The 13128-nt window shown below is 44.1% G+C and overlaps 1 protein-coding gene across 1 annotated transcript in view; it reads left to right on the forward strand.

Annotated features, from left to right (window-relative positions):
• The window catches only part of B4GALNT3 (beta-1,4-N-acetyl-galactosaminyltransferase 3), a 100008-nt gene that overhangs the window by 46399 nt on the left and 40481 nt on the right, over nucleotides 1-13128 (forward strand). The gene's annotated exons all lie outside the window — the stretch shown is intronic.

Raw genomic sequence — 13128 nt, forward strand, 5'->3', positions numbered from 1 at the left:
CTCCATGCACCGGGAGCCCGACGTGGGATTTGATCCCGGGTCTCCGGGATCGCGCCCTGGGCCAAAGGCAGGCGCCAAACCGCTGCACCACCCAGGGATCCCTAGAATAGTTTTATATTCACAAAAAATTACAAAGATAGTAGTACAGGAAAGTGTTTTTTTGTTTTGTTTTTGTGTTTTTTTTTTTTTATAAGTAGTCTCCATGCCCATTGTGGGGTTCAAAGCCCAACATGGGGTTGGAACTTAGGACCACTGACATCACTTGTCCCATGCTCCACAAACTAAGCCAGCCAGGCACCCCCAGGGAGTTCTTATTTACCTTACACCTAGTTTCCTCTATTATTAATGTCTTAACATTAGTATGGTACAGTTGTTACAATTAATAAACTAATATTGATACATTGTTATGAACTAAAGTATGTACTTTATTCTTATTCCCTTTCAAATGTCCTTTTTCTGTTCCAGGATCTCATCCACATCATCCCATTATATTCACTTGTCATGTCTCCTTAGGTTCCTTGGCTATGACAGTTTAAAAACAAAAACCAAACAAACAAAAAAACAACTTTTTTTTAGATCACTTCACTTTTGTAACATTTTATGGCAACTTTTTTTTCACAGAACCATATGTCTTGAACATGTTTCTGGGTTAGTGAGTGAGGCCTTGCCCATCTTTTAAAATCTCCATGGAATGGCTCTACCCCATCATTTTACACTGCCCTTGGCAGAGAGCGTCTGTCTGAGCTTGGTGCTGTCTAGTGAATTAGACACTTTCTGCTGCTTCAAGAGTTCTGACACTATCAGAGGCAGAGACTCAGGTGTAAATAGACTGACAGAGTTCAGACAAGAGGAACCAAGGGCCTGTGGTCCTGCTGGCATCCTGCCCCTCTGCACCCTACATATGTCTCCATGGTGTGAGAGTTCACACTTCCAGTTGAAGACCTCTCCCATGAAGGACTTCTTCTGGGACGCCTTGCAAAACACAATAATTTGGCTCCCAGTTTGGACCAACAGTGGGGCAGCTACTTTGGCAGGCAGAACATTCCCGGCCACTGGCTATTTCTGGTAGTGGCTTGGTGGCCACCTGTCAGGAGTGCTTGAGTAGAAGAAGGTTGGTATATAAACTTGTGACAGAAATTTCTGATGATTATCTATTATAAAAGATCTAAGAACAGCTATTCTGATGATTATCTATTATAAAAGATCTAAGAAAAGATCTAAGAACATATGTGCCTGAGGTCCTGCAGCCAGCGAGGGCAGAATGTCTTCTCTTGCTCCCCTCCCACGCAGGCTGGACATCCTGTTAGTATGAGCTGTTGAAGACAAAGCTTACACCTTCCTTCACAGATTGTTTCTGTCACCTCAGAAGGGCTAATGCATACTTTGAAACAACTTTAATGTTATTAACATTTCTCCTGTTTCACTGAGGTTTGGTTTTCTGCAGATGCCCCTGGGAACATCATAGCCTCTGATCTGCCTCACACCTTCCGACTGAATCATTCACCTCCATCCAGGCCTCCTGTTCTCTGCCTCAGCCCTGGCCTTCACCCTCTGACCCCTCGTGGACTGCTGAGCTCCAGAGCTGTCCTCCCCCGGCCTGGGCTTACAGACACACTCCGGACTGGCCTTCTCTGACTTGAGACTTAAACCAGAGGAAGGAAAGACATAGACAGCCCTCTCTGTCTCATTCCACAGAGCTCTCCCCACTGCAAAATAGAATCAGTCCTTTCTCAGAAAGGAGCCTGGGAGCCAGAGTCTTTTCCTGCCATGCAGCCCAGGGAGGCCCTACAGGATAGTGTGTGACCCAAGCTGGGCTGAGGTGCCAGGCTCCAAATGCCTTGTGAGGGAGTTGCTCCACTTGGGAAAGGTGTAGACATAACACACTCAGCTGGTTTTTCTCACCCGACACAGAATCTCTGCCAGGTCTCAGCAAGTATTTGAAACACACTCCCATGACACTATTTTCCCCATCTCTGCCTGCTTTCCAACACTTAAAGATGGTGGACAACTTGTCCTAAGGCTGCTGGTGGTCCTGGACATCTGTACGTACAGACCTTCTACTGTCACTTTTCTCCCCCTTCTCTGTGGAACCCAGACCTCATGCAGGAGTGAGTGAATGGGCTTGTTGAGCTAAAGGGACTGACAGCCGACAGGTACTTTGCAAAGTGTGATTGTTTAATAATAAATGAGAATTAGGAAAAAAAAAAAGAATTAGAGGCACAGGGTGACTCAGTGGGTTAAGTGTCTGACTCCTGATTTCGACTCAAGTCATGATCTCGGGGTTGTGAGAGTGAGCTCCGTGCATGGGGCTCTGTGCTGGGTGTGGAGCCTGCTTGGAGTTCTCTCCCTCTTCCCTGCCCCTCCCCTGCTCCTGTACCCCAGCTTCCTTCTCTCTCTCTAATAATAATAATAATAATAATAATAATAATAATAATATGAGCATTAGAAGGTGACCTGGCATCATTGTTTTAGGAGACTCATCTTCATTGAGAGGACAGGAGAGAAGTTTCCAGGGCAGGAGAAATCTCAGAAGCAACAACTGAATGGGGGAGGGGGAGGCTTCCTGGGGGATTTGGATGATACTGAAACCCGGATACAGGATAGGAGAAAAATAGCAACTTTGCTCTCAGGAGGGAGTCTTTACTCTCCCAAACGCTGATTTCATCAACTCAAATCAGGTCTCTGCTCCTGTTTGCTGGGACCTATTTTAAGAGAGTCTTATAAATATACAAAGGCGGAAATGCCTGGGTTGAGGTGGGGGTGGCAAGAGGATGTGGTTCTACTCCAGGACAGGATCTGACTCAAATCACACCTCTCTCCAAGATTCCAAGCTGTCAGGAGGGATGCCTCCGAGGTGGTGTTTGGAAGGAGGTGTGAGAGCAGAGCTGGGTTGTTCTAACTGTGGCCTTGAGAAGCTCCTGACAGCCTTGGTAATGTGTGTCCTGCTGGTGCCCAAGGGTGCGGGGGCAGAGAAGTGCACTGTGGGTGGGGTGGTGGGAGCAGGGAGGAGAGGATGCGGAGAAACCTTTTGTCCACACTCTTGGACAAAGCGTAGAGGCTTGGAGAGCCTCTGTGCCCACCCCTATTTCATCCCTTGTTGATATACATTGTTACTTATGTGTCAGTCCTCTTTTACTCTGCTGGACCACCGAGTCTTTCCTGCAGGTAGAGACCGTGTTCGACATACCTTCATTCCTCCTCCAGGACCTAGAGGGTTTAGTCTGTGTTTGTTGAGCAGAAAATTCACCAGTCTTTTAGCCTAGAGAAATAATCTAGACCCTGACCCATATTTTTCACCTATGTCCAGGTTACTTTAGGAGTATTCGACTCAAAGGAGTTTTGGCAGGGATGGAGCACCCAAAGTGGGAGTAGGATACCACCCTCTGAGGCAGTAAAGGGCAGGCAAGGGGCTCCAGATTCCCTCCTGCAATCTTGCATGTGACAAGCCTTTGAAGAACCAATAACTCTGGAAACATTTGCTCAGATGCAGAGCAGGTTGCAAGCTGGCCTCATAAGTCCTGAAATAAGACTATTGTGTCAACCCCTTGAGGGGTTGCTATAGCCTTCCTGGGGGGTGAGAGAGCACAGTAGGTAGGCAGGCATGGCAACAACCCCTTATCCTCAGGGTTTCCTCCAGTGGTCTGAGAAAAGACGTGGTGGGGGTGGAGGGGTGGACAGGGGGTGAGACAAGTAAGGAGAGGGAAGCAGGCCCTTTCAAGTGCAAGCCAGACTCTTTCCTGAGCTGTTTATCCTGCCTCATGCCCAAGGGTGCAATGTGAGTCATTTAATCTAATTGGTTTAATAAGTAAACGATCTAGGTACAAAGAGGAGGGGGTTGGGCCTGTAAGGGAGGGGCAGTGCTAGCTATAAACCCTACCTAGGCAGCTTTGATTTTTTTTTTTTTTAAAGATTTTATTTATTTATTCAGGAGAGACACGCAGAGAGAGGGAGAGACACAGGCAGAGGGAGAAGCAGGCTCCCCGTAGGGATCCCAGGGATCCCGATACGGGACTCGATCCCAAGACCCCGGGATCACGACCTGAACTGAAGGCAGATGCTCAACTGCTAGGCCACCCAAGTGTCCTTATAAATAAAATTTTGAGAGAAAATTAATGAACATTTAAATTATTATTATTACACAAATAATAGGAGTGATTCAGCTACTTGTTTTCTTTTTTTTTTTTTCAGTTAAAGTATAATGCTGTTTAATAATCCACACAATTTTAGAGTAGTAAAATTTTTAAAAATGAAACATAAGCTAAGTAGTTGTTTATATCTATTTTTTTTATTCTTTTAGTCCATCTTTTTTTTTCTGTTCTTTTTTTTTTTTAAATTAATTTTTATTGGTGTTCAATTTACCAACATACAGAAAAACACCCAGTGCTCATCCCGTCAAGTGTCCCCCTCAGTGCCCGTCACCCATTCCCCTCCAACACCCGCCCTCCTCCCCTTCCACCACCCCTAGTTCGTTTCCCCGAGTTAGGAGTCTTTATGTTCTGCCTCCCTTCCTGATATTTCCCAACATTTCTTCTCCCTTCCTTTATATTCCCTTTCACTATTATTTATATTCCCCAAATGAATGAGAACATACACTGTTTGTCCTTCTCCGATTGACTTACTTCACTCAGCATAATACCCTCCAGTTCCATCCACATTGAAGCAAATGCTGGGTATTTGTCGTTTCTAATTGCTGAGTAATATTCCATTGTATACATAAACCACATCTTCTTTATCCATTCATCTTTCGATGGACACCGAGGCTCCTTCCACAGTTTGACTATTGTGGCCATTGCTGCTAGAAACATCGGGGTGCGTGTCCCGACGTTTCATTGCATCTGAATCTTTGGGGTAAATCCCCAACAGTGCAATTGCTGGGTCGTAGGGCAGATCTATTTTTAACTCTTTGAGGAACCTCCACACAGTTTTCCAGAGGGGCTGCACCAGTTCACATTCCCACCAACAGTGTAAGAGGGTTCCCTTTTCTCCGCATCCTCTCCAACATTTGTTGTTTCCTGTCTTGTTGATTTTCCCCATTCTCACTGGTGTGAGGTGGTATCTCATTGTGGTTTTGATTTGTATTTCCCTGATGGCAAGTGATCCTAGGCAGCTTTGAAAAGAAACCTGTTGCCCACTCTCTAGGGATCAAGATAATTAAACTGGGGGTGGTGGTCCTTGGGGGGAAAGGGAGCATAGGGAGACCCAGATGTTGAGGTGGAAAGAGAGGTAAGGGCTGCGGGAGTGTTACTTGTTCATTAACATGTAATACTCGGTAGTTTTAGTATACTCACGAGGTTGTGCACTCATCACTGCCCTCTAATTCTAGAGCGCTCTTATCATCCCCACTTAACAGTCACTCCCTGTTTCCCTCACCCCCAGCACTGGGAAACTCTTCTCTGCTTTCTCCCTGGATTTGCCTATTGTGAACATTTCATATGAATGGGACCACACAATATGTGAGAAGTTGTGTCTGGATGCTTTTACTTAGCACAATGTTTTTAAGGCTCATCCATGTATCGGTACTTCAGTTTTTAAAATTGCTGAATAGTATTCCACTGTATGAGTATAATTACATTTTGTTTGTCCTTTCATCAACCAATGGATATTTGGGTTGTTGCCACTTTTTGGCTCTTATAAATAATGCTGCCACGTGTTAATTTCTCTTGGGTATCTACCAAGGAATAGAAGTATGATAACTCTGTATGGAATGTTTTGAGGAACTACCGTTCCTCAGAGGGGAACCGTTTTCCAGAGAGGTCACACTATTTTACATTCCCAGCAGCGCTATATGAGGGTCCCAATTTCTTCTACATCCTTACCATCCTTGCCACTTATAATAAGTGTTTGTCTTTTTGATGATAGCTATCCTAGTGGGTTTGGAGTGCTTCTGTACTTGTTTTGAAATAATTTCTTTCTTTTTTTTTTTCAAGATTTTATTTATTTACTCATAAGAGACACAGAGAGAGAGGCAGAGACATAGGTAGAGGGAGAAGCAGGCTCACTGTGGGGAGCCCGATGTGGGACTCGGTCTCAGGATCACGACCAAGGATGAAGGCAGATGCTCAACCACTGAGCCACCCAGGTGCCCCGTTTTGAAATAATTTCTACCTTCTCTGGTCAATTCAGGAAGGTCAATATTATCATTGCCATTTTATTTATACATCAACTATTGCAGGTGGGAAAGAAATGTACTCCAGGTCACAAAGGTGAATTGTATGACATAAACAGCAACATTTTTAAACTATTGAAAAAATATCCATAATATTGTTGAGGGAGGAAAAAGAGAATTGCAGGATAAGATGTATAGTATAAGCCCATCTATGTTTTTAAAATGTACACTCTCATCATATTGGCAATAATTTATAAGATTAATATGTGCTGCTGATGAAGTTGCCTGGAAACTTGTAAATAATGCTGGTGAAAATGTTAATTGTTTTCAGACCTTTTTAGAAAGTAATATTCAGGAGTGCCTGGATGGCTCAGTTGATTAAGCTTCTGATTCTTGATTTCAGTTCAAGTCATGATCTTGGTGATGTGAGATCAAGCCCTGTGTCCCAGTCTCTGCTTGAGATTCTCTCTCCCTCTGCCCTTCCTGCTTGTGTTCTCTCTCAAATAAATAAATAAATCTTTTTTTTTAAAGGTAATATTCAATTGCTGACATTTTAAAAATATACTTTACTTTGCAATCTCACTTTGGAACTTGATCTGTAGAAACCATAGCAGCCATACATGTTTGAAGCACCATTTGGAAACAATTGGATGTCTATCAGTAGGAAAGTAGTTTGCTAAATTGTGCTAATGCCACACTATAGAATATTTTTGCAGCTATTTAAAAAAATTAATAATGTTTTGACCCAAAGAAATGTCCATTATTATGAGTGAGGAAAGCAGTTCCAGAGTAATACGTATGTAGTATGAACCTATTTTCTAAAACAAAAAAATGGATAAATTCTATTAGTGTGTGAACAAGTAGAAAAGTATAGAAGTTTACTTAACTGGGATGCCTGCGTGGCTCAGTGGTTGATCATCTGCCTTTGGCTCAGGTCATGATCCCGGGGTCCTGGGATCAAGTCCCACATCAGGCTCCTGCGGGGAGCCTGCTTCTCCCTCTGCCTGTGTCTCTGCCTCTCTCTGTCTCTCATGAATAAATAAATAAAATCTTTAAAAAAAGTTTACTTAATTGTTAATATTAGTTATGGTGGGGAGGGATAGAAGGAGATGAGGTACTTTAAAAAATATGTCTATAGTTCACTTGATGTGGTGTACACTTGGAATTTTTAGGAAACAAAAGGAACTATGCAATAGAAAGAGTTTGTAAGCAAAGCATAATTGGGATGCCTGTGTGGCTCAGTGGTTGAGTGCCTGCCTTTGGCCCAGAGTGTGTTCCAGGAGTCCTGGGGATCGAGTCCTGCATTCTGCATCGGGCTCCCTGTATGGGGCCTGCTTCTCTGCCTATGTCTCTGCCTCTCTCTCCCTCTCTGTCTCTCATGAATCAATAAATAAAATCTTAAAAAAAAAAAAAAAAAAGCAGAATAGTGGATAAGAACAGACATGGGAACCAGAGATCTTGGGTTTGGATCCTCTCTCTGCCACTTACTAGCTGTGTGACCTTGGGAAGTTACTTAACCTCTCTGAATTTCAATTTCCTCATCTATAAAGGGAGGTAATAATAGTACCTTTCTCAAAGAGTTTTTTTTTTTTTTTTTTTTTTTTTATTTATGACAGTCACAGAGAGAGAGAGAGAGAGGCGCAGAGATACAGGCAGAGGGAGAAGCAGGCTCCATGCACTGGGAGCCTGATGTGGGATTCGATCCCGGGTCTCCAGGATCGCGCCCTGGGCCAAAGGCAGGCGCCAAACCGCTGCGCCACCCAGGGATCCCCTCAAAGAGTTTTTATGGAACTAAATGAGGTAATATTTGTAAAATGTTTAGCCCACTGCCTGGTACATAGTTAATGCTAAATATATTAACTCTTATTATTATTTCCAGTATTTATTGAGCACTTACTATATGCTACTCTCATTTGATCTTCATAATAATCCAAACAAGGTAAATCCTACTAATATTGCTATTTTTAAAAATATTTTATTTATTTGAGGGAGAGAGAGATAGAGAGAGAGAGCATGAGGGTGGGAAGAGGCAGAAGGAGAGGGAGAAGTAGACTCCCTGCTCCCAACATGGGGCTCTATCCCAGGACCCCGGGATCATGACCTGAGCCAAAGAAGACACTTAACTGACTGAGCCACCTAGGTGCCCCTAATGTCACTACTTTAGAGAAGGAAACCAAGATTTAGAGATTAAGGTTACATAGGTTACATATCATTGTGATTGTTAAGTTCTTGCTTTTATCCCTTGTGTGAAAATATATGGATACTCTTAACAGTGACATTATTCATTCTGTGTCTACTCCTGTGCTAAGCATAATGAACAAAATATATGTGTGGAGAAGAGATTTTATACACATGCATGCACAATATGTCAAGTGGTAGTAAGTGCTATTAAGAAAGATAATGCAGGGTAAGGGAGAAAGACTGATGGGCTGGGGGTAGACAGTGTCTGTTGTACGTAGAATGATCAGGAAGGCCTCTGATATTTTAGCAGAGACTGGAGTAAAGAGAACAAGTGTGCAATGTAAATACCTCAGGGAGTGTGTTTCAGGTAAAGGAAGTGCAGTTATATCTGGCATACAGTATATCTGAATTGGGATATGGGGTAAGGAGTCAGGAATGGTTCGGAGGTTTCTGACTTGGGCAGTTGGAAGGCTGGAGCTGCCATTCACTAAGATGGGGAGGAAGGGAGGATGAGGAGGAGCAGGTTTGGCAGGAAAAGTCAAGACCTCTTAAATTTGAAATGCCTCTCAGATCTCCAAGTGGGGACAAATAGCAATAAACAGCTGGAGTGGAATGATGCTAAAGAGATACAGGAGATGAGACCAGACCAAGGATTTAATCTGTAGGACATCATTAGCTGGGTGACTTGTCCAAATTGGGACACTTGATATGAAAAGTGAGTCCTCGTTGTTAATAACACTGCCAGGACAACCACTGAACTGGGTCTGTCCCCAGCAAACTTTACTCATAGGTGATCCAGAGGATCTTGGATTGTAATGTGAGTGCATTGGGAGGGCACTGCAGGATTTTGAGCAGGGAATTGATATGGTCTGACTTACACTTTAGTGGGGTGACTGCTGCTCTAGACTATAGGGTACAAGGGCATGCACTCAGAGACTAGATGAGAGGATGGGTATGATGAAGGCGTTAGAAGTAGAGGAGTCAGAAGTAGGCAGATTTGAGATAGTTTTTGAAGGTACAGCTGATAGGATTTGCTGATGAATTAGGATATGGGGTGAGGAGTCCAGAATGGTTCAGAGGTTTCTGACTTGGGCAGTTGGAGGGCTGGAGCTGCCATTCACTAAGATGGGGAAGATGGGAGGATAAGGAGGAACAGGTTTGGCAGGAAAAGCCAAGACCTCTTAAATTTGAAACGCCTCTCAGATCTCCAAGTGGGAAAGTGAGTAAATCAGATATACAAATATGGAGTTCAGGCAGGGTCAGGGCTAAAGCTAAGGAAGGCATGACATATAGATGGTATTCAAAAGGACCAGGAGATTAGCAATGGTAGGAGTGTAGATAGGAAAAAGAAGTAGTCCACAGACTGAACCCTGAGGTAGGTATGTAAAGATGGGGCAAATGAGGAGCATCTAGCACAAGGATTGAGGGATGGGAGAGAGTGGGGAGTACAGGGGATTATAACTTTCTGCTCCATAAACACCTGTACTGTGATATTGAGGGAGGATGGTATTCATAGGCTACTTTTTTTCCCCCAGAAAAAAGCTTCTGGGTTCCAGTCAGGGAACTGGGTGGGGCTTGGAGAGAGCAAATGGAAACAATCTAGATTGCTCTGTGAAATCTTGGTCTCCTAGAGGCAGTGACTTAGTCCATTCCCAGACCCAGCAACTCCTCCTACTTCCCAAAATACTTACTTGAGACCTGCTTCTGAAGTCTGCCCTGACCGCCAGGACCCTCCTCCCTAAGTTCCAGGAGCCTTATTTGGTGCTTTGTTGTGCACCATGTCATGTTATCAAATGCAACCTGCTGCGGCAGAGTGGTGTCATGGACAAAAGCACAGAAGGGATACAGACCTGGGTGTGAAAATCCTGCCCAGTGGTACGTTGGCCGTGATGGCAGAGCTGTCTGCTGTGACTTCTCACTCCTGACCTGGGTTGGTTCCTTTTTCTCCATCTCCTTACTGTAAATGGATCTCCAGAATATTGGTTTGTGCAGGGTGGCAATGAGGATTAGCTGGGCAGTAGTGGAAAGACTGTGGACTTTGAGGTGTCTTCTAGGTGGCTCAGTCTGTTAAGTATCTGCCCTCAGCTCAGGTCATGGTCCCAGGGTCCTGGGATCAAGCTCTACACTGCTCTCTCTGTTCAGCGGGGAGCCTGTTTCTCCCTCTCCCTCTGCCCCTCCCCTCTGCTCATGCTTGCTCTCTCAAATAAATAATTTAATTTAATTAAATCTTTAAAAACAAAAAAGACTGAACCTTGGAACCAATAAGGACAGTTTGAATCGCACTTCAGCTACTTACAGGATCTTGAGCAAATCATGTAAAGTCTTTAAACATCAGTTTTATTATGAGGAGAATGGGGAAAGTAGTACTTACACCTTACAGAGTTACTGTACCTTGAAAATTTATCCATGTAAGAGGCCTGGCTGAGTCAGTAGCTAGTCAATCAGTAAGTAGCTGGTACTACAACTGCTAAAGGAGCTGCCTGTGACCCCAACTGCAGGGAACAAATGCTTATTCGTTCATGGACTGAATTAATCTTTCTAATAGAATGGGGTGTGTGTGTGGGGGGGTGGGTGAGACAGCTGAAGCCCCTAGAGGTTAAGGGACTTGCCAAAGGTCACACAAATAGAAGGTGGCAGGGCCAGGATTCAATTCTAGAGCTTTCTGACTCTGAACATGGTTTTGTTGTTGTTGTTGTTGTTGTTGTGTGTGTGTGTTTTTTAAAGATTTTATTTATTTATTTGAGATACAGTGAGGCAGAAAGCACATGAGCAGGGAGGAGGGGCAAAGGGAGGGGGTGAAGCAGGTTCCCTGCTGAGCCCGACACAGGGTTCAATCCCAGGACCCTGGGATTAAGACCTGAGTTGAAGGCAGACGCTTAACCACTGAGCCACCCAGGCACCCCTGAACATGGTTCTTTAACAAATATTTGGTCAGCCACCTGCCCAGTGCCATCTCTGTACTAATGCTCAGTAAATCTTGTTCACTGACCACTCATGCAGCTTCCTCTTTCATTCCCCAGGTCTCTCTTGTAAAGCTTCCTTCCCACTACCAGCCATTCAGTGCAACCATCACAACTCTAATAAACTGATCCAAGAAGCCAGTTCAGAACCAGTAGTAGACTGTGCAGGCTTTGTGAGAAACCCAGATCTGTTTTGTACAGTAGTGAGCTCCAGGCAAACCTACCACACTGCCTCCACCCGCTCAAGGGAATATTCCATCTTACTCCACAAACTGCCGACAACAGCCTCTTTGAAAGATGGAAAGTGTATTACCCTAAGACCTGGGAATGCTAAACAGTTAATAGATTCCCAAGGGTTTTATGTATTACTGGGATACTGACCACTATCACAGGTCATTAAATATCAAAGTTTACCCTTAGGAAGCCAAAAAATAATCTAAGTTCTCTGTGCCTCACTTATGTTCACAAGTACTCCAAGTCAGAGAAAGTTCCTGAAACCATTTCAGTATCACACAGGTAAAATGAGATTCACACAGATCCGAAAGGTGGAAATATTAAACTGTTAGCGGCACGCGGCTCGGTGGTAGTAGTCTCTCTCTTGCTTTTTAAATTTTTTTTTTTTAATTTTTATTTATTTATGATAGTCACAGAGAGAGAGAGAGAGGCAGAGATACAGGCAGAGGGAGAAGCAGGCTCCATGCACCGGGAGCCTGACGTGGGATTCGATCCCGGGTCTCCAGGATCGCGCCCTGGGCCAAAGGCAGGCGCCAAACCGCTGCGCCACCCAGGGATCCCCTCTCTCTTGCTTTTTAATCTTTGGAGCTTTCTTGTGGCATTGGCTTCTCCTACACGTTCTGCCTATTACTTTCCCCCTTTTTGGTAAAGGATCAGAGTACATCTGTCCGATTCCTGAGCAGTTTTTATCAGCTCATCTCTTTAGCTATCCTTGGGTTCCTCTTTCTTTCCCTCCAGGCCTTGTTGATCTGTTGTTTCACTGAGGTTCTTTGAGCCCAATCAGGCACGCAATTTCAGGTTGAGTGACTGGCTTCTTGGCACCGTCTACTTGGCAAAAAGTGGGTAAGTTGAACCACTCACTCAACTTTCAGTAGTGCTCATGATAATTCTGAAAGTTTCTTTCATTTGCCAGGTCACTTTCATATTTTTGTTTTTCTCCCTGATCTCCATATGTCCTCTGTGTGGGGGGATTTCAAAATATATTTGATCTAGCAGTGATTCTATGCCATCTCCACTTCTGTGTATGGTTTGGGCTGGCAATCACTTCTGTCCAGACATGGTGGTGGACCTGGATTGGCCTGCTGGCACAGAATGAGAGTGGTAGGAGAAATTGTTGGAGGGTCGAGGGCAGGCAGGGTGGGAGATAGAGGATCTTGGAATGATCTTTTATCCTCTCAAGCTGTTTGTACCTCTTTATTTACTTATTTTTAAAAAGGTTTTATTTATTTATTCATGAGAGACACAGAGAGGCAGAAACACAGGCAGAGGGAGAAGTAGGCTCCCTGTGGGGAGCCTGATGTGGGACTGGATCCCAGGACCCTCTTATCATGCCCTGAGCCAAAGGCAGATGCTCAACCACTGAGCCACCCAGGTACCCCACTCTGTGCCTCTAGCCAGAGCTCTTCTTAATCTGGCTATAGATAGGCTTGGTAGAGTTGTATGGATCAGTCATATTTGGCCATTTCATTTGAATTTAGCAGATTTGGTGAGGTTAAGGACAATAGAGGTCTGTGAAACTGATGATTTAGTGTCAAATAAACAACATGACTGTTTGGCTTGAGTTTCCAGGAAAGATGAACTGTTTCAAACATTTCTGTTGCCTTGGTTACACCACATATCCCGATTTGGGGTTCAGAAAATATGGTC

Source organism: Vulpes vulpes, chromosome 8 (assembly GCF_048418805.1).
Source record: "Vulpes vulpes isolate BD-2025 chromosome 8, VulVul3, whole genome shotgun sequence".
NCBI lineage: Eukaryota > Metazoa > Chordata > Mammalia > Carnivora > Canidae > Vulpes > Vulpes vulpes.